Source organism: Sycon ciliatum, chromosome 11 (assembly GCF_964019385.1).
Source record: "Sycon ciliatum chromosome 11, ocSycCili1.1, whole genome shotgun sequence".
NCBI classification, from domain to species: Eukaryota; Metazoa; Porifera; class Calcarea; order Leucosolenida; family Sycettidae; genus Sycon; species Sycon ciliatum.
Window position 1 is genome coordinate 689728 of NC_088653.1, and position 17580 is coordinate 707307.

Sequence of the window (17580 nt, forward strand, 5' to 3'; positions counted from 1 at the left end):
GACATTCAGGTTTTCCGAGCCAATTTCGGTTGGCAGGGTAACTCTGCTGGCAAACTGTTCGGCAATAAAATCATGGGTCGAGCCCGAATCTATTAACATAAGCGCGCGACGACCGTTGATTTTGCCTTCTACACGCAGGAGCTCATGTTCCGTTTCCACATTGACGCTGGTAACCTGGGCCTCAATAGTTGGTGTAACATCTCGCTTGAAATTGGCTTCGGAGCATTCAGCATCATCGTCAACATCCTCCACAGCGAGGCTACCGAATCGGTTACGGGTAGAAACGGAGCACACACTACACGCAGGTGATGCCTTTTCTTGCTGCGTCAGTAATCGCATCGGCCTTACTGACGTCCACCGTTTGGGTGATCTCGATGCTGCGGGCAATTCTGGGCCATATGGCCTGGTCGACGACATGCGAAGCAGCCCCCCCTGGGCTCGTAATGTCTCACGTTCCCCGGGGCTTAGTTTTGTTAGCTTTCTGCTACCTGATGGTGGTGCGAATCCCGGCGCGGTCGCCAGTGGTGGTCTGCGCTGAAATCGGCTGTCTGAGGCGACTGCTAGCGCTGACTGAACGGCGGCTGACAGTGTAGTGGGGTGTTCCTTCACTACCAAGGTCCGCATGTTACCGTGCAGGCCGTTGACGAATAGCAAGGCTCTGGAGAGTTCGTCAAGTTCCGGCACCTGTAAACTTAGCCGAGAAAACTCCGTTACGTACGATTCAATTGACCCACGCTGTTGGATAGAGAACATATCCAACCGCACTCTTTCCCTGTCATAGTGCGGGCCATACACTCGCGCTAGGGCGCTTTTCAAAGAATGCCAATCCGAAAATTGCTCACCTGCTTCCATGGAAGAAATTAGTCAAAGACGCGCATTCCCAGCAAGGTAGCTAGCCGCAAAGTTAACTTGGCTCTCCGGGTCACCTTGAGGTGAGCACTTCAAGGCTAACTCGACCGTAAATACCCACTCTTTGAACTCGGAAGGGTTGCCATGGAAAACATTCGGATCTCTGGTAACGCGTTTGACGCTCGGGCTTGTCTGGGAGAGAGAACGCGATCGACATGGGGCTAGATCCGGAGGACTTGAGCTTGATGTAGCAGGTAATTGATGTCGTCCAACTGTAGCAGCCACGTTGTCCCGAGCGCAGCGGATCTCACGGAAAGCGGCGTATAGCAGAGCAGTAGCGGCCAGGAGCACAAGGCACGTCAAAGGGCAAACGATGATCTCAACCATCCTCAAGTTACCAGTGTAACAGTATAGACTTGATTGATCGGAGAATTCACCGAATGATGTTCAAACCAGAGGTTATAAAGCAAAAGAAAGGCGGGAACCGCAGGAATGAGAATAGTAGGAACACAAGGTGTTACCATAAGACAAGCAAGAATTGTCAAGGTAAAACTATTACACTCTGTCTCTCTCTCTCTCTGTCTCTCTCTCTGTCTCTCTCTCTCTCTCTGTCTCTGTGTCTCTCTCTGGGTGTCTCTCTCTATGCGACAGTCTATGTCTCTCTGTCTCTCTGTCTTTGTGTCTGTCTTTCTCTCTCTGTCACTCTCTCTCTCTGTCACGCTCTCTCTCTGTCACTCTCTCAATGTCTCTCTCTGTCTCTGTGTCTGTCTCTGTCTCTCTGTCTCTCTGTCTCTCTGTCTCTCTGTGTCTCTTTCTGTCTCTCTGTCTCTCTGTCTCTCTCTCTGTCTCTCTCTCTCTGTCTCTCTCTGTCTCTCTCTCTGTCTCTCTTTCTCTCTCTCTCCCCCCCCTCTCTCTCTTTCTCTCTCTCTCTGTCTCCCTCTCTCTCTCTCTCAATGCGAATTTCTCTTTTTTTTCTCGTGTCTCTGTCTCTGTCTCTGTCTCTCTCTCTCTCTCTTTCTCTCTCTCTCCCCCCCTCTCTCTCTTTCTCTCTCTCTCTGTCTCCCTCTCTCTCTCTCTCAATGCGAATTTCTGTAAACGTCTGCCCTTTGATCTACTCCTCCCAAACCAGCTAGTCGCAGATGGGTGACGGCGTTGTGAATGACCGACTGTTCTCTATGCCTGGTCTCTCCGTCCAGGAGTGACCCTGACTCACGATGCTATTTGGCGTTCACGACGTGTTGGTCGTGCTGTAAACGAAGCGTCTCTGTAAGTTTGTACCCCTGGTGATATTTGTGACTGCAGAGCACTATATAAGTGGTGCTCTTCAGGCACAATCTTCCTCAGCCTACTCAAGCTCCACTGATGAGAGGTGAATTCCCCGAAACACTGTGTTTTGAGCAGGGAGTGGTGCTTTCTTGCAGGTTTGCCGAGTCGAAGGTTCCATGGACTTCTCGTGTGCTCTAGGTGGCAGTTGTGAGTCAGTCAAGTGTGAATTCAAGTTGGCGGAATAGGGGAAGCTTCAGTGTGGGAGCAAACCCATTCCTACAAAAATCATCGCCGAAGTCGCAACCACTATTTTGTAATAATGATAATAATACTTGGTCCGCCCAGTTACATATGGCGCTTATCTTCACACTTGTCTCACGAAAGAAATAGGAATATTTGAAGCAAGCCACGATCACAAAGTACTGTATACATGATTATTTACATGTTGGTAAGCAACTCAGTCGAAAATTCAAGCAAGTTACACATTCTCCTCGCCACCATCGTCGCTCAAAACGAGCTCAAAAGGTACGATCCGGACAGCTGCTGCACGGGTCGTTTCACAGCTTGTTCCACTTCTCGTCTTGAATCACGCTCAAAGGCAGTGCGAGCCTGTCACCTTCCCATCAGAAGCTGAGTGAGACTGCCAGCATGTTGACTGTAAGTGTTATCCCGTTCGTCGCAATAATGCGTCTTTGTTTGAGACAAAAAGGCAACGCCATATCAGTGTCCTTTTTTTCAAATCGCCTCTTACGCTTGTCGTACTTGCTGATCAGCACCCGTACCCACACGAGCCGCTGGTGCTTGAAGATCTACATGCAGCGCAGTTCATGCAGTGATAGCTTCCGCTTGATGTAGCACCTGTTCGTACTGCACCTACAAAACCGTGCACCAGGCTTTTCGGCTAGTTTCCTGAAAGTCCTTTGCACGAGTGTTTCTCTCAGGACTTGGTGTTTTCTTTGATTAGCTCCTTTGCCCTGTCCTCTGTAAGCTTCAAAGTGTGCCCGCCGGATTGGTCTCACTTACTGGAGATATTGACATGAGCTGCAGTTTCTTCGTCAGCGATTTGCTGGTGATAGCCCTTAACTAGGCGCTGTACTGTGCAAGCACTGAAATTCAAGCACACGAAGCGCTTTTTCAGCTTTTCTATACCTCCCCGGGGTAAACAATTCTTGCCATCAGACAGGTGGAAGTAGACAGAAATTGTATTCTCCATCGCTCTGAAATGCGTACATCCTGACCTATTTTACGGACTCGAGCGGAGGTTGCAGTGTTTTCTTGCGCTGACGGAAGTGTTCGTCGGCGGCAGCTCACTCAAAAATACTCAAACGAACCGATCGCAACTTCTGTGATGGTTTATGCTGCCATGTCATCGGATGCAATGGTCAATGGTTATGTTCGGATGGTAAATCGGTGGTTCCATGCCGTGTGGCACAGGCAGAACACTAAAAAACCAAGTGAGAAGATAAGCGCCAATTTTAACTTGGCGGACCAAGTAATAATAATAATGGACTCAGGTCTTGGTCTTTCTCCTTTGTATAAATAATAAAAATAATAATAATGATATTTGCAAGTTGGCACTTGGCTACAGTGTGCATAGGCAAAAAGTGAGCCCTGGTGTCGCCTTTTGTCCCTGCTGCTACTTCAGAGCGGACTCTAGAAGCGTCAGAAATAGACTGGTACCGATTCCGAATCCCAATGTCATAACAATCCCCATAACAACATCATTCGGCTCACCAAGTTTCGAGCTTTGACCGATCTCAACGTCCTGTTGCTGCAAATTCATTATTATTGTTTTGATATTGGAGTTTTCATTGATGGTCTTTCCTTTCTTCCTCTTCCTTCCTCTATTTCAAAAAGAATACTACTATTGCGTGTCCTACACATGGAAATATCTTCCCGGTGGGACTGGGTTATTGCCTTCGAAAGAAGTGAATAAAGGAGACACAATAAAGGTAGCAATCACAAAGTGTATTGTACTTACAAACACATTTTGGTGCTGAACCGAGTATACCAGTTTTTGTGCAGGTTTGTGTAGAAGTTCCCCCGAGCGCCGTGTATCCCCAGTTACATGTGTTGTTTTTAATTTTTAACCTTAATTTGGCCGTCACAAGAATTCAGCGTATTCTTGCAGTTTTTTTCTTTTGTTTCGGCTTGTATTGGACCAATTAAGCATGTTTATAAGTTTGAACTGAATATGTCCATGCGTTATGGAAATATTTATATGTTCCCAAAAGGGAACGTTGGCCGGATCGCGTACCAAAAAGACCCTGGTTTTTATGAAGGGAAGATGCAATATGATATAATGGATTATGTTGCCTTCTAAGTGTTTGTGGAGCAATGCAAACATGAACAAGCAGTAATGGAGAAGAAAAAATATGTAATAGTCGTCAAGGAGTGTCCAACAATGTTTCTTAGTGTTTTCGTCTACTACCGTTCGCGTCTCCTATACACCGTGGTATTCGATCCACGATCGAAATGCAGTCGAACTCCACCCTTAGAACAGTAACATATCGTGGTTTGTCTGCACCATTTAAAGCGACATTGTGTTCTTCACATTCTGTGTTGTCAAACGCCCTTATATTGCACATCAACAGCAAGACACTGGTGGTTCTGGGCGGGGTCGGCTATAATAAAATAGGACGGCGATCTCGGGATGAAACTGGATGTAGGACGTCGGCTTGGGGCTCGTCGCTGCTTGAAAATTGGCACTCTCAGATCAGTTGTAAGACTGTGGAGCCAGACAAAAAGAATTACTTCATGAAGTACACTGAATCTCTCAAGCTTGTCGGTCTCGGAGCTAATGAGGGCCTTGTTCGTATCGCGGGTATCGCGCGGTACTTACTCGTCAAGTAGTGTTTAGAGATGTACAGGGTGTGTATATCTCGCGATTGGCAAGTGGGTGATGCTGTAGTGATCTCGTGGTGATCGTGAAGGGATTTGTCCAGTTCAATTTCAGGACGCCTATCGTAAACACCAGTCTATTTCACCCAACGCGTTGCTCCAGCGGGTTGGCGTTTTTTTGCCTTCGAACTCACTATCAACAGGACAGGCACCAACATCATCATCCTCTCCATTCGTCACCTGGTAGTTGTCTAAGTCCATATATACCTAATTACAGGTAAAGCGATATTTTCTGACAAAAATGCAACCGCGCGGAGGAAAAAATCATCGAAAGTCCAGGAGAACGGCATAAAGCATCCATACTTTGCTGAATATTGTTCAAGTGAATCTTGTTACACAAAAGAAAACCTACTTCAGAAGTATATCCCTTTGGAGACTGTTTAGCAATCTTTACTTTGGCAAATGTCAGGCTCGCAAAGCATTGCTGTATTCCGCATGCTAGTGAATCACAAATATATGACCAAATTTGGTTACCATGGAGACGGTCCAATCACCATCAAAACATCAAAAAGGCTCCATCAGTTATATATCCACGTTTACGGATGTTACAAACAAGGCATATGCGCTAGATATGCTGGTTCCTGAAATCTGGTGAAAATGAGGTATATCTGGGTCTCGGATCAGGCCAATGTTCCCTTTTGGGAACATCGAAGAAAGACGGCGGGTTTCTATGTGCTATGACCAAATTTTCGGTGAATTTTCAGGCCAGTTGGGTGGCCATAGTAGCAGAGAGCACTTCTTACGTGTGGATTAGTCTGAGAAAGACTGTTTTTCACACCAGAATTCTCAATTTCTGAAGTACGGCCGAATACCGAAAATTCACGACATTTCGCGTTATATCCCGATACTTGAAAATTTCAAAAGCCTGACAAATATTCCAAGATTCATGAGCATCAGCCTTCTAGATATGTATATCAACAGAAAATGCGGAGGAAAAATGAATTTCCCTTGACCAAATCTAATGCGGAAAGATATGTTCCCTTTTGGGAACATTGGCCTGATTAATGGATTCACCATCTTGTATTCCTGACACACTGCTTCGACCAAATGGTATTTTCGGTACGCCGCAAGTGAAAGCTGGGTACAACGAGTGTAGAGAAGAAGAAAGAGAACTCGGATATTGAGCCAGGATTAAAAGTAAAATAGAAGAAGAAAACACCTGGGAACGAGTTATGGCTATAGTCAGTTTCAAAAAGATTAGCAATCCTGGCGATCGCCCGGGGAGTTTGCCGTCTTACCGTATGAGCGCTCGAGCGCTGCCTGGAAAAACTCACTGTGAACTCGAAGAAATATTCCGCGCGAAAGCATGAAAAATGACAACTCACTGACGTCGGTACTCGTACTCGTACATGTTCGTCTGGTTTACAACAAACGAGTTCTTCCTCGCATCGATATGGCCATATGGAGTCAGAGAGGACATGTCGAAAGTGTGGTACATTTTGACGAGCGGGATGCGTCCGTTTTGTGACCAAATAGATTGTTTGAGCTGCCGCGGATGCAATTTACTCTCACGATGTGACGAAAACGGCATCGACACAGACTCATTCCCAAGGCCTTGAAGTGGCAAAGCTATCCGTGTAACTTCGACGACATTTTTTAGAAAAGCAGACGCCTGTGAAAGCTGATAGAAGACGGCGTTGACTCCTAAATTCAAATAAATTGGCGATCTTCAAAATAATACTAAAATAATTCTCAAACAGAAATCGATCGATCGATGTGCCGGCGTATTCAACAACACGTAGCTACAGCGCAATGACTTCCGTGTTCACTCACACGGTTTCAGTGTTGTGTGTGTTCACAACTCCACATGGCGTGAGCCAGTCAAGTGTCAGCCAGTTCGGCAGGAAACGCGAGCTCCAACAACAAGTCCTTTGGCGCAGCCACCTTCTTTGTCACCAGCGTGATCACCAAAACAATGAAAAATGAAGAAAAAATGTTTGACTTGAAGATTTGTTGGGATTTGAACTCACAACTTCATGGTCAGCAGACAGCATTCATAACCACAAGGCCAAAAAGGAAGGGATAAATCGTGGGTTTTGATAACAAATCGATACTGGCTTCCAGGGAAAATTATAAACCATGGGAAAGGGCCAGAAACCTGGCCGAAATACTAACTCCTTAACGGTTGGTCCAATTGTTCCGAAACCTTCACAGAACAATTTGCCGTGTCCTAACAAGCCGTGTTATGTATTTTGTTGTCCAAATTTCCCTTATCTTCATACTTTTTAAAACCCAAACTTGATTGCTAATCTTTTTGAAACAGACTGTAGTTGCTTCATAACTCGTTCCCATCTTTCTAATGCTATTTTAGAAGAAAGAGAAGTTCAGTGTCTTCTGATACATTATTATAAGATCTCAGCCAGGAGTGCATGCACTCTCGAAATATTGTGTGAAAAATACAGAATTTTGAAAATTTCACCGGTGACTCCCAGCGCGTACCGGCGATATGTGAGCCAAACCTTTGTCATTTGGATGTCTAATTGTTGCAAATTTGAAAATGCTCGTTCCCATGGAAACTAGATGCAATCTCACGTACCGCATTAAGAATATTGTTTGCATTCTTTTATAACACACATATAGACTATTATGGTGAAAAAGGAGGACAAAATGTTACCAGTTATGTCTGACTGTCCACCAACGTAACCAGATCTTATTCAGTCAGCGAGTGCGACTATTACATTGAAGAATTTACCCCACTGAGATGTGGTATGGTATGGTATGGTAGTTTAATGTTAATTCACCAATCGAACAGGCATATCTGCCTTCTTGCCGGGATGGCCAGAGCCAACCACGGCTCCTACTAATTGATGAATATGATTTAAACCATCTACAGCCATCACCTAATTAAGTAAGAGACAACCGGCTCCAGTGGTTGTCACCGGCTTCCCACCACTGCTGTCATTCACACTTTTACTTTTGGATTTGCCGCATGATGCAGTCATTCACGCTTTGCACTGCCACCATTCACAACTTTTAGATTTGCGCCATGCTGAAGCTAGTTACACTTTGCTTTGTGAGTATATAAACCAATACTGATCCAGATTTCTCATTACTGTTTTCTGATGATCGCTTAGTGCGTGAAACTCGGAGTAAAAACACTTTCTCTGTCCTCCTTTTGTTTGAATATGATAATGTGAAGCAAAAGAAAAGAAAAGAAATTGTACTTTGTCAGCTATAATATATTCTGTACTAAAAATATGGAGAGGGCAGTATGTGGATTCCATATTGAAGGACTATGCATGGTGAAGATGCTACTTGTGTTTATGATAAAAGTATAGGGAGAGAGAGAGAGAGAAACAGAGACAGAGAAAGGGGGAGATGTCAACCTAATCTTGCTCTCATTCAAAATCAATTGTCTATCTTCTCTTACCTTCGCAGTAAGGCACTGAGATACCCGTAAACGTGCAAGTTGAGGTGGTCTGGCCTACAAGCCTGAAACCTCTATCGCATGAAAAGACCACAGTGTCCGTTGATTGGATCACCCCTGTTCTGTTAGCAGTGCCGTTAGCGATGGTAGGCACAGTGCAATTTCCAGCTGTGCACAGAATGATGGCAAGGAGAGCACCGACAAGCAAACATTAGACTGTAAACATATGACATGTCATTGTCCGTAGGGACGGTACTTCCCACTCCCGCAATGGTCCATAAAAAGGCTGAAAACAATGTGTGTTTGAAACTCGGATGTTGAGCCATAAATAAATGTAAAAGAGAAAAGGACATATGGATACGAGTTAAGAGCAACTCTCCATCACTGTAACATGATACTATATACAGTCAGAAAGTGCAATAACTAGGTGTCAGGACGTCGAATGTCTCAGTACTCTGTCAGTTTTGTGCCTAGTTATTGCACTTTCTGACTGTATATAGTATCATGTTACAGTGATGGAGAGTTACTCCTAACTCGTATCCATATGTCCTTTTCTCTTTTAAGAGAGCATGTCTGAGAATACCAAAGTATGTGTGCAAGTGGATCTCTCCGATTTCGCTCAAAATTTGCAGGTAGGTTCCCTTTGGGATGTGGATCGATTATGCAAAGCCCTTGAAAAAGTTTCTGAAGGGAACCTTGAAATTTGCATACCCCTCAAAAATGGCCGAAATATCACATTATTTATGGGTGTAGAAACGAGTCACGCCACAGCGTATACGAACAAGCTATGAACAAAACTCCATCAAGCCAACATTGCCTCACCTTAGAAGAGTTCCTGGAGCAGTACCGCTTAGCCACGCCAGCATCCCAGAAGACGAGGTCCATCACACTCTGACGCCACAAATGATCGTCTTCAGTCACTTTTGCAGCAACAGTCGCACAAAAAATTATTGGTGGCGCAAGGAGAAGCTTGTCGTTTGGAGTGACAAGTGATCACCGCTGCTTTTCCTTGTCAGGGTCAACACTACACTTTGTTCTGCGGCCTTGGGAGTAGTGTTGGAGTAGAAATTGCTGAGGAGACGTCGCGGAGTAGCGAGCTTTCCTGCGCAGGTATGACTTTGGCCGTATTTCAGCATGGTCGAGTGGAAAAATTCAAAAAAGTTTATTTCAAGAAAACCCCAAAAGGAAGATGGGGGACATGTCATCAGCGCTAGAAGAGGTGTTCTCCTATCTGCCGGTGTATAGTTCTGGCCAATTGAGGACGTAGCTGGCTGTTTTGCCAGCGCTTGTAAATTGGCTATTTCAAGACGATCATTTGTGGCGTCAGGGGGTGATGGACCTCGTCTTCTGGGATGCTGGCGTGGCTAAGCGGTACTGCTCCAGGAACTCTTCTAAGGTGAGGCAATGTTGGCTTGATGGAGTTTTGTTCATAGCTTGTTCGTATATGCTGTGGCGTGACTCGTTTCTAGACCCATAAATAATGTGATATTTCGGCCATTTTTGAGGGGTATGCAAATTTCAAGGTTCCCTTCAGAAACTTTTTCAAGGGCTTTGCATAATCGATCCACACCCCAAAGGGAACCTACCTGCAAATTTTGAGCGAAATCGGAGAGATCCACTTGCACACATACTTTGGTATTCTCAGACATGCTCTCTTACAATGTGTGTGTTATCTATTAACTTTCAAATCAAATACAACACGTGCCAATACAACCAGCTGTGGTGACCAACAGTTAGGTGTGCAGGCTGAGAGAGAGAGAGAGAGAGAGAGAGATCTCCCTGTAGCTCTGCTAGTCTATTATACCAATCGTATAGGTGTTACATGATATAGGTGTGACATGATATAGGTGTGACATGATATAGGTGTGACATGATGTGAGTGGTATATGATAACGTGTGGTGCCAATGTATAACTAAGGTAACGCAATGCAACACCAGAGCATTAGTACTTGAAGGCAATACATTACACTCTGTAAACTAACACCACTACACCAGCAAAAACGTTCTCCTAGAACAATAACGGCCACGTTTGTCCACACTAAACACAACACGTTACTTGGACAAAGTTTAAATGAGAGGCAAGAGAGCAAAGAAGTCACTCTGCTCAGCTTCAACCATTCTTGCTTCATGTATTTTTCGTTTGCTCTTGCCATTGCAACTTTACTTCTCTTTCTCTCCCTTCCTGTCTCTCTCCCAAAATCCCTATTAGTCTTCCTGTCTCTGCCTCAATCTCATTCACAATGTATCGGGAGAGGCAGAAAAACACAGAACGAGCGAACTAGAAAGAGAAAAAGAAAGAGATGGAGAGAGAGATAGAGAGAGAAATAGAGAGAGAGAGAGAGAGAGAGAGAGAGAGAGAGAGAGAGAGAGAGAGAGAAAGAGAGAGAGAGAGAGAGAAAGAAAAAAAGAGAGAGATAGATAGACAGAGAGAGACAGAGAGACAAAGAGAGAAACAGAGAGAAAAAGAGAGAACAGAAATACAGACTTAGAAGTTTGTGGCGATTTTTCATCTCAAGAATGCGCAAGGCCGCGAAAGTAGCAAAATCACGTGCGAAAGTTTCTAACTTTACAGAACGTCTTTTATGATGCTTTCAAAAGTTGAGGCACAACGTCCTCCAACTGGGCAACGCCGTCCTCCCGCGCTACCACCACACTTCAGCACTCCAGGCAGGAGAAGGAACGGCACCTTCGGGCCCGACTCACCTGCGGCTCGCTTCGCGACAAGGCATGGTGGTGCAACCTGAAAGGAGCATGCGGTCTTGGCCGAAACTCTGACATCCCCCTCCTCCTCGACAATGCCGGGAAGGAACACATTACCAGCAAAGAGAAGGCTGACTGCTTTGGTCACTTCTTTGCTGGCAAGTGCAGCCTGGGTGACAGGGACCTACATCGTGCCTCCCTTGGAACCCCAGCGCCTGCTCACCCACATCCTCCACTCACCCACGTCCACTTCCGCATCCAGAATGTTCACCGCCTCCTGCGCTGTCTCGACGCGTCGAAAGCCACGGGGCCGGACAGCATCTCCCCCCGTGTCCTGAAAGAATGCGTCCTGACCAAGCTTTTCTCATTGTGCTTCCGGCATGGATACCAACCTCAGGCCTGGAAGCTCGCCAATGTTGCTTCTGTGCATAAACGCTCATCTCGCTCACAGCTCAAGAACTACCGCCCCGTATTCCTCCTTAGTGTGATATCCACGGTAATGGAGACCATTATCAACATGCAAGTTAAGAACTACCTAGAGGGTAACTCACTGCTTGCAGCGAATCAGTTTGGCTTCAGACGGAATATGGGTACAGCCGACGCTCTTACTGCGCTACACCACTCCTGGGCATCCTCTCACAGACACGGGGGCGCAGCACGCGTACTTGCAGCTGACATCGCTGGAGCCTTCGACAAGGTCTCTCACGCAGGTGTCCTCTTCAAGCTACAGCAATGTGGCATCCAAGGAATCCTCCTTGCATGGCTGACATCGTACCTGTCTAACCGAAGGATACAGTGTGTTGTCTGTGGTGCAACCTCCCGTCCATACTTCATCAAGGCAGGAGTCCCACAAGGCAGCATCTTGGGGCCAACCATGTTTCTCATATACATTAACGACGTATCAACATGCCTTGCTGGGAACACGCAGCTGGAAGCCTATGCTGACGATACGACATTGTACACTCTTCTCCGTAACGACCTCCCCACTGCTGCTGCCTTGCTTCAGGACACCGTCAATCATCTGTCAGACTGGGGCAAGGAATGGCGTGTAGCGTTTGAGCCGTCAAAATCCCAGGCTATGACAGTCACGCTGCAAAGAGCGCAGCTAGCCTTGCCCTCTCTCCTCTTTGGAGGCAACCCTGTGCCAGAGTCATCCACAATAAAGCTCTTGGGGGTGACTTTTGATCCGAAGCTGTTCTTCGCGGAGCACATCCGCGCAGTGTCTATACGTGGCAAACAGCGCTTGGGCCTCCTGCGGCGAGCTGCGCCCTATCTCTCCCAAGAAGGCCGCCTCACAGTGTACAAGGGGTTTGGACGGCCCGTTTTGGAGTATGCTCCGCTCGTCTGGATGGGAGCTTCTCCCTTCCATCTTGCACGCCTATATAGCATCCAACGCCGTGCATTGCGCATCATTGGTCCCGGGACGGAGCTCCAGAGCCTCAGCCTACGGCGATACGTTGCTGCATTAACATACACTTACAAACTGCATTTCATCACCCGTCCGACTCAATTGCTAGCAGTCCTCCCACCAAGGCTTGAGCCCCGTGACGCCACTCGCACTCGAAACGATCTCTGCATGCGCCACAGTTACCAGCTACGAAATCCGCTACCGGGTCAAGCACCAGACACCATTCTCCGCAGCTTCCCACATTGTGCAATCCAGCTGTGGAATTCCCTGCCGCCAGCTTTTCTAGACTCCGCCCCAACTCGCAAAAATCTTCAAAAGTTGAAGTGCAACGTCAACGAATTCCTCCGCGGACAGGATTGGCGATGGTCCACGGACATTCTGCCTGTCGACCCACCTACATCCTAGTGCCCCGTCAACGACTCCCATTGCTACGAATGCGCTTCACACTAGTACTAGCTGTTGCTTGCCCTTGCTTTCTTTTTATTTTTGCTGACCCTTACAGCTCTATTTTTTGTTTTTGGTGCGTGTTTCTGGCCGTGATGCAGAGACCTCAGGTCGGCAGAGCCATCAATGCCCCACCATCACTGCTGCACCTCGATGCAGCCCCTTCTCAGTAGTTGTCACGTTTGTCCTTGTCTCAGTACCATTGTCTTCTGTATTATTTATGAGTTGGGTATGTGAACATAGTAAAAAAAATAAAATAAAATAAATACTTCTACTGCTGAGGACCAGAACGTTGCGTCACAGGAACGTTTGTCATCAACTTGCTTCATGTTCAATGTTGATGCCGTAGCAATAACTGCACTCCCAGAGACAACAGAAGAATGCTGAAAGTTACCGTAGTTGTGTTTTCAGGTGTGCATAGAGGTTGCTCGCCGTTTTGCCATACTAAACATACGCTGCGGGGAATCCTGCAGGTAGCTGACTTCTCATCCTCGGATTTGGTAAAATGATCGCAAACAACAGAACGGGGAGCACGACCGAAAACAGTTTCTGACATGGGAACAGTGCGAACAAAAGAACGAATATTCAAATGTTCGGTATAATCGTTCACCCCTACCATTACAAGCCCTGGACTTATATTGTGAACTGCGCTTATAAGTCGGATCCTGACCTTTGCGTACAGAAAGAAAGTGTGTTGTCTCTGCATGCAATTAGTATTATCTTTATTCTCACGATGGCCATAGCCAATAAGAGAGAGAAGAGAGAGAGAGAGAGAGAGAGAGAGAGAGAGAGAGAGAGAGAGAGAGAGAGAGAGAGAGCGAGAGAGCGAGAGAGCGAGAGAGAGAGAGAGAGAGAGAGAGAGAGAGAGAGAGAAAGAGAGAGAGAGACAGTACTATGTGTTATCAATCAGAGTGGGTGCAAGAAACCGGGAGAACCAGTGGCTAGTGGCAGCCGTGGTTTGGGTTCTTCATTTATGTAGAGACGAAGAAGGAAGTATATCCATTGCGAAGGCAGGTAGGAGATAGAGCTTCATTAAAAAAATATACCTGGGCTACTGCGGGGGTTGGAGCATGTGCAAATTGACGATACTATGATCGAGTAATTGTTTGGTGCTGTTCCTTGTCATGGTGTGAACGATGGGCCATAATCTGTTCACTCTTAATTTCAATACAATGGGGTTTGTCAACTGACAACCGCTTTATTCAGTTGCTGAGTGAAAACTTATTTTATTAGTGATGGAGAAAAATTATGATGCCACGACTTTCTGAACGCAGTTTTGGAGTGGTGCTACAAGTACATCACACATACATAGTGCTAAACACATCTACATAGTGCTAAACACACATACATAGTGTTAATCACATGCATAGTGTTAATCACATACATATTATTGTTAATCACATACTTATTTGAAACTCGGATGTTGAGCCATAAATTTATTTATTTATTATTTGAAACTCGGATGTTGAGCCATAAATAAATGTGCAAGAGAAAAAGACATATGGATACGAGTTAAGAGTAACTCTCCATCACTGTAACATGATACTATATAAAGTCAGAAAGTGCAATAACTCGACACTCTTTGTTCCGTCGGGACTGTAGCTTTTGCTCGTTTTCGTTGCGCTTGCCTTCCCCTCTTTGGTCTTTTCCATAACCTTGAACCTTCCAGGTTGGAAGGCTGTCGGTTAGCGCTACGGAGATGTGTTGAAGCTAGGTGTCAGGACGTCGAATGTTTCAGTACTCTGTCAGTTTTGTGCCTAGTTATCGCACTTTCTTACTGTATATAGTATCATGTTACAGTGATGGAGAGTTACTCTTAACTCGTATCCATATGTCTTTTTCTCTTATTATTTATTTATTTATTACAGCATCTCATAGCACAGTGAGAACACCGGCCAATACAAAGAGAGAGGGTGTTAGCCAACCACGGCAAGGAAGGGAGAAGGGGAGGAGAAGAAAAAAGGAACCGGCATGGATAAGTAGTGATTCCAACAAAATGAGAAACACAAAATCAAAGTCAATGCGCGGCAAGGCTCTTAAAAAGGCGGAGGGAAGAAAGATCCTTAGCTTCTTGGGGAATTGCCAGCCACGCAGAGTACGCAGTGAAAAGGGGAGAGTGAAGTAGAAAGGAGGACTTGGGTTTCGGAAGGGAATCATTCACCCCAGTGTCTGGAGATATGTGGATTTTGTAGAAAAAAAAGGGGAAAGGGAGTTTCTCGTGCTACGGGAAGAAAACCAGTTGAAACAGTGGAGGTGAGGTGGACACAGATTGAGTGTGAGAGAATGGATAAGGGCGACAAGATGTGAATTTTGTCTCTTAGACAAAGGGGTAGTGTCAGCAAGGGCATAAAGGGTGGAAGATGGGAGCATGCGGATTTTTCGGTGGAGGATTTTTAGAACTTTTTTGTGCTGAATTTCGAGCTTGGCAGCACGGGTTGTGGATATTCCAGCCCAAGCAGTATCTGCATAATCAAAAATGGGGCGTACGTAAGCTGAGTAAAAGAGGAGTTTACAAGAGATTGGGAGATGGTAACAGTGAGAAGAGAGGATTCCTAAAGATGAACTTGATCGTTTACATATGTAATCGATGTGGGGTTCCCATGAAAGATTAGAGTCAATGAAAATGCCAAGATGCTTATGGCTGGAGACTATGTCTATAGGCTGGGGGAAAGTGGGATGGAGGAGGGGCGGAACATCAGGCTGAGAAGGAAAGAGCATGATTTTAGTTTTACACAGATTGGGCGATAACGGCCAAGACGACATCCAGGGAATTTCTCTTTGAATAATCGTTAGCTAGGATACTCATCAGGCCAGTGATGTTAGGAGATGCCCGTAGGAGCGTTGTGTCGTCTGCGAACAGTGATGTGCCCGGGGCAGCTGCGGGCAGATCATTGACGTATAAGATAAAAGAAGGGGGCCGAGGATGGAACCCTGGGGAACTCCGGATAGTACTGTTGTGTCGGCTGAGGACGTCCCATGTACCGTGACGTACTGCGTTCGCCCAGTTAGGTAAGATGTCAGCCATAGCAGGGGATTGCCGTCTACAGTAAATGTTCCACGAAGCTTGGTCAAGAGCCCCCGGTGTCAGACGGTATCGAAGGCCTTGGCAAGATCGAAAAAACAGATCCCGACTAGATCTCCAGCATCCCGATGTCGACACACTAATTGCACCAGGCGCGTCAGCTGGAGGGTGGTAGAATCGCCTCTGTGAAATCCGGACTGAGCTGAACTCAAACGTGATGACACATGACAGTACAATTGGTCGTAGAAAACACGCTCACAGAGTTTGGAAACACAGGACAGCAGAGATATCGGACGGTAGTTTGATGCTTCGTGGCGCGACCCTTTCTTGTAGATCGGTATAACATTAGCTGTTTTCCATGCAGAGGGAAAACGACCAGTGAGGAATGATAGGTTGAAAATCAGACATAAGGGGTATGCTATTGAGGGCGCAAGGGACTTTAATACCAGATTAGTGATGCCATCTGGGCCTGGCGCCTTGTCAGACAGGAGCTTTCGAATGTAACGTCGGATGGCAGCAGTCGTAGTAAAGACAGATGTGAGGCGGTCAGCCTCACCCGACTCCTCGGCAATGGGGGGAATGGGTAGAGAAGGGTCATCAGGCACGGCCACTGAGGCGAACTGAGAGTTCAATGCAGTGGCTTTAGCTGAAGAGGTAGTAGCCTGCTGCGTAGAACTAATGGTGAGTGTCGGGATGGCACGAGATACTTTATGATTTTTTAATTTGCTCACGAACTGAAACAGTGATGGGCATTTTTTGTTCTGCAGCGTGGCTTGTACGGACCGAATGTATCCCCGGTATTTCGATCGAGTCAGACTCTTCACCGAGTTCCCTTGAGATCGATATACATGCATGTTAAGCTGGGTTGGGATTTCTTACACACACTGTAGAAATCACGCTTTGCGTTAACCTCTTTAGCGCGCATGCATTTGACACTGCCCCACGCAGTCAAAATTGGGCAAAATTGAGATTTTTGAAAATTCAGTTTATTGACTTCTGTCCTGATCACACAGGACTATGAGGTTCAGAAACGATGAAAACAATGATATTTACAGGATTTAGAGGGATATGTACACGGAAAGGGAGTAATTGAAAAAACCCGAAATCTCAAGATTTTGCCAGAAATAAATGAAAAATTAAAACTTCTCGCATGTGTGATAAATTCTGAAACATGGAGTGGCACATAGGCCAGGCATGTCCACGCAGTCCAGGCAGCAGATTGTGACCATTTTTCTAACCCCATTGTGGGAGCATACGACACACCGGCGCTGCGACTTGCCCTCAGGCTTGCCGCAAGAGGCAGGTACGGGTGCGGGGTAGTGACCCTTGCGCCCACCAAGCCTGGAGGACACAACTAGGCCACGAGCAGTGGCAGGAGTGGCAGGAGTAGCAGGTGTGGCAGTAGCAGCGGCAGCAGCAGCAGGGACAACTGGTGTGGTAGGTACAGGGCCAGCAGCATCCGCAGGAGCAGGGTTGGCAACAGCAACATCATCAGCAGCGGCGGGACCCGTGCCATCCGCAAGCAATGCAGATAATACAGATATAACATATTCATGGTGTGGCATACTCTTGGACTTTTTATATAATATATATGAATTCAATAATGCTTCTTCGATAAAATGT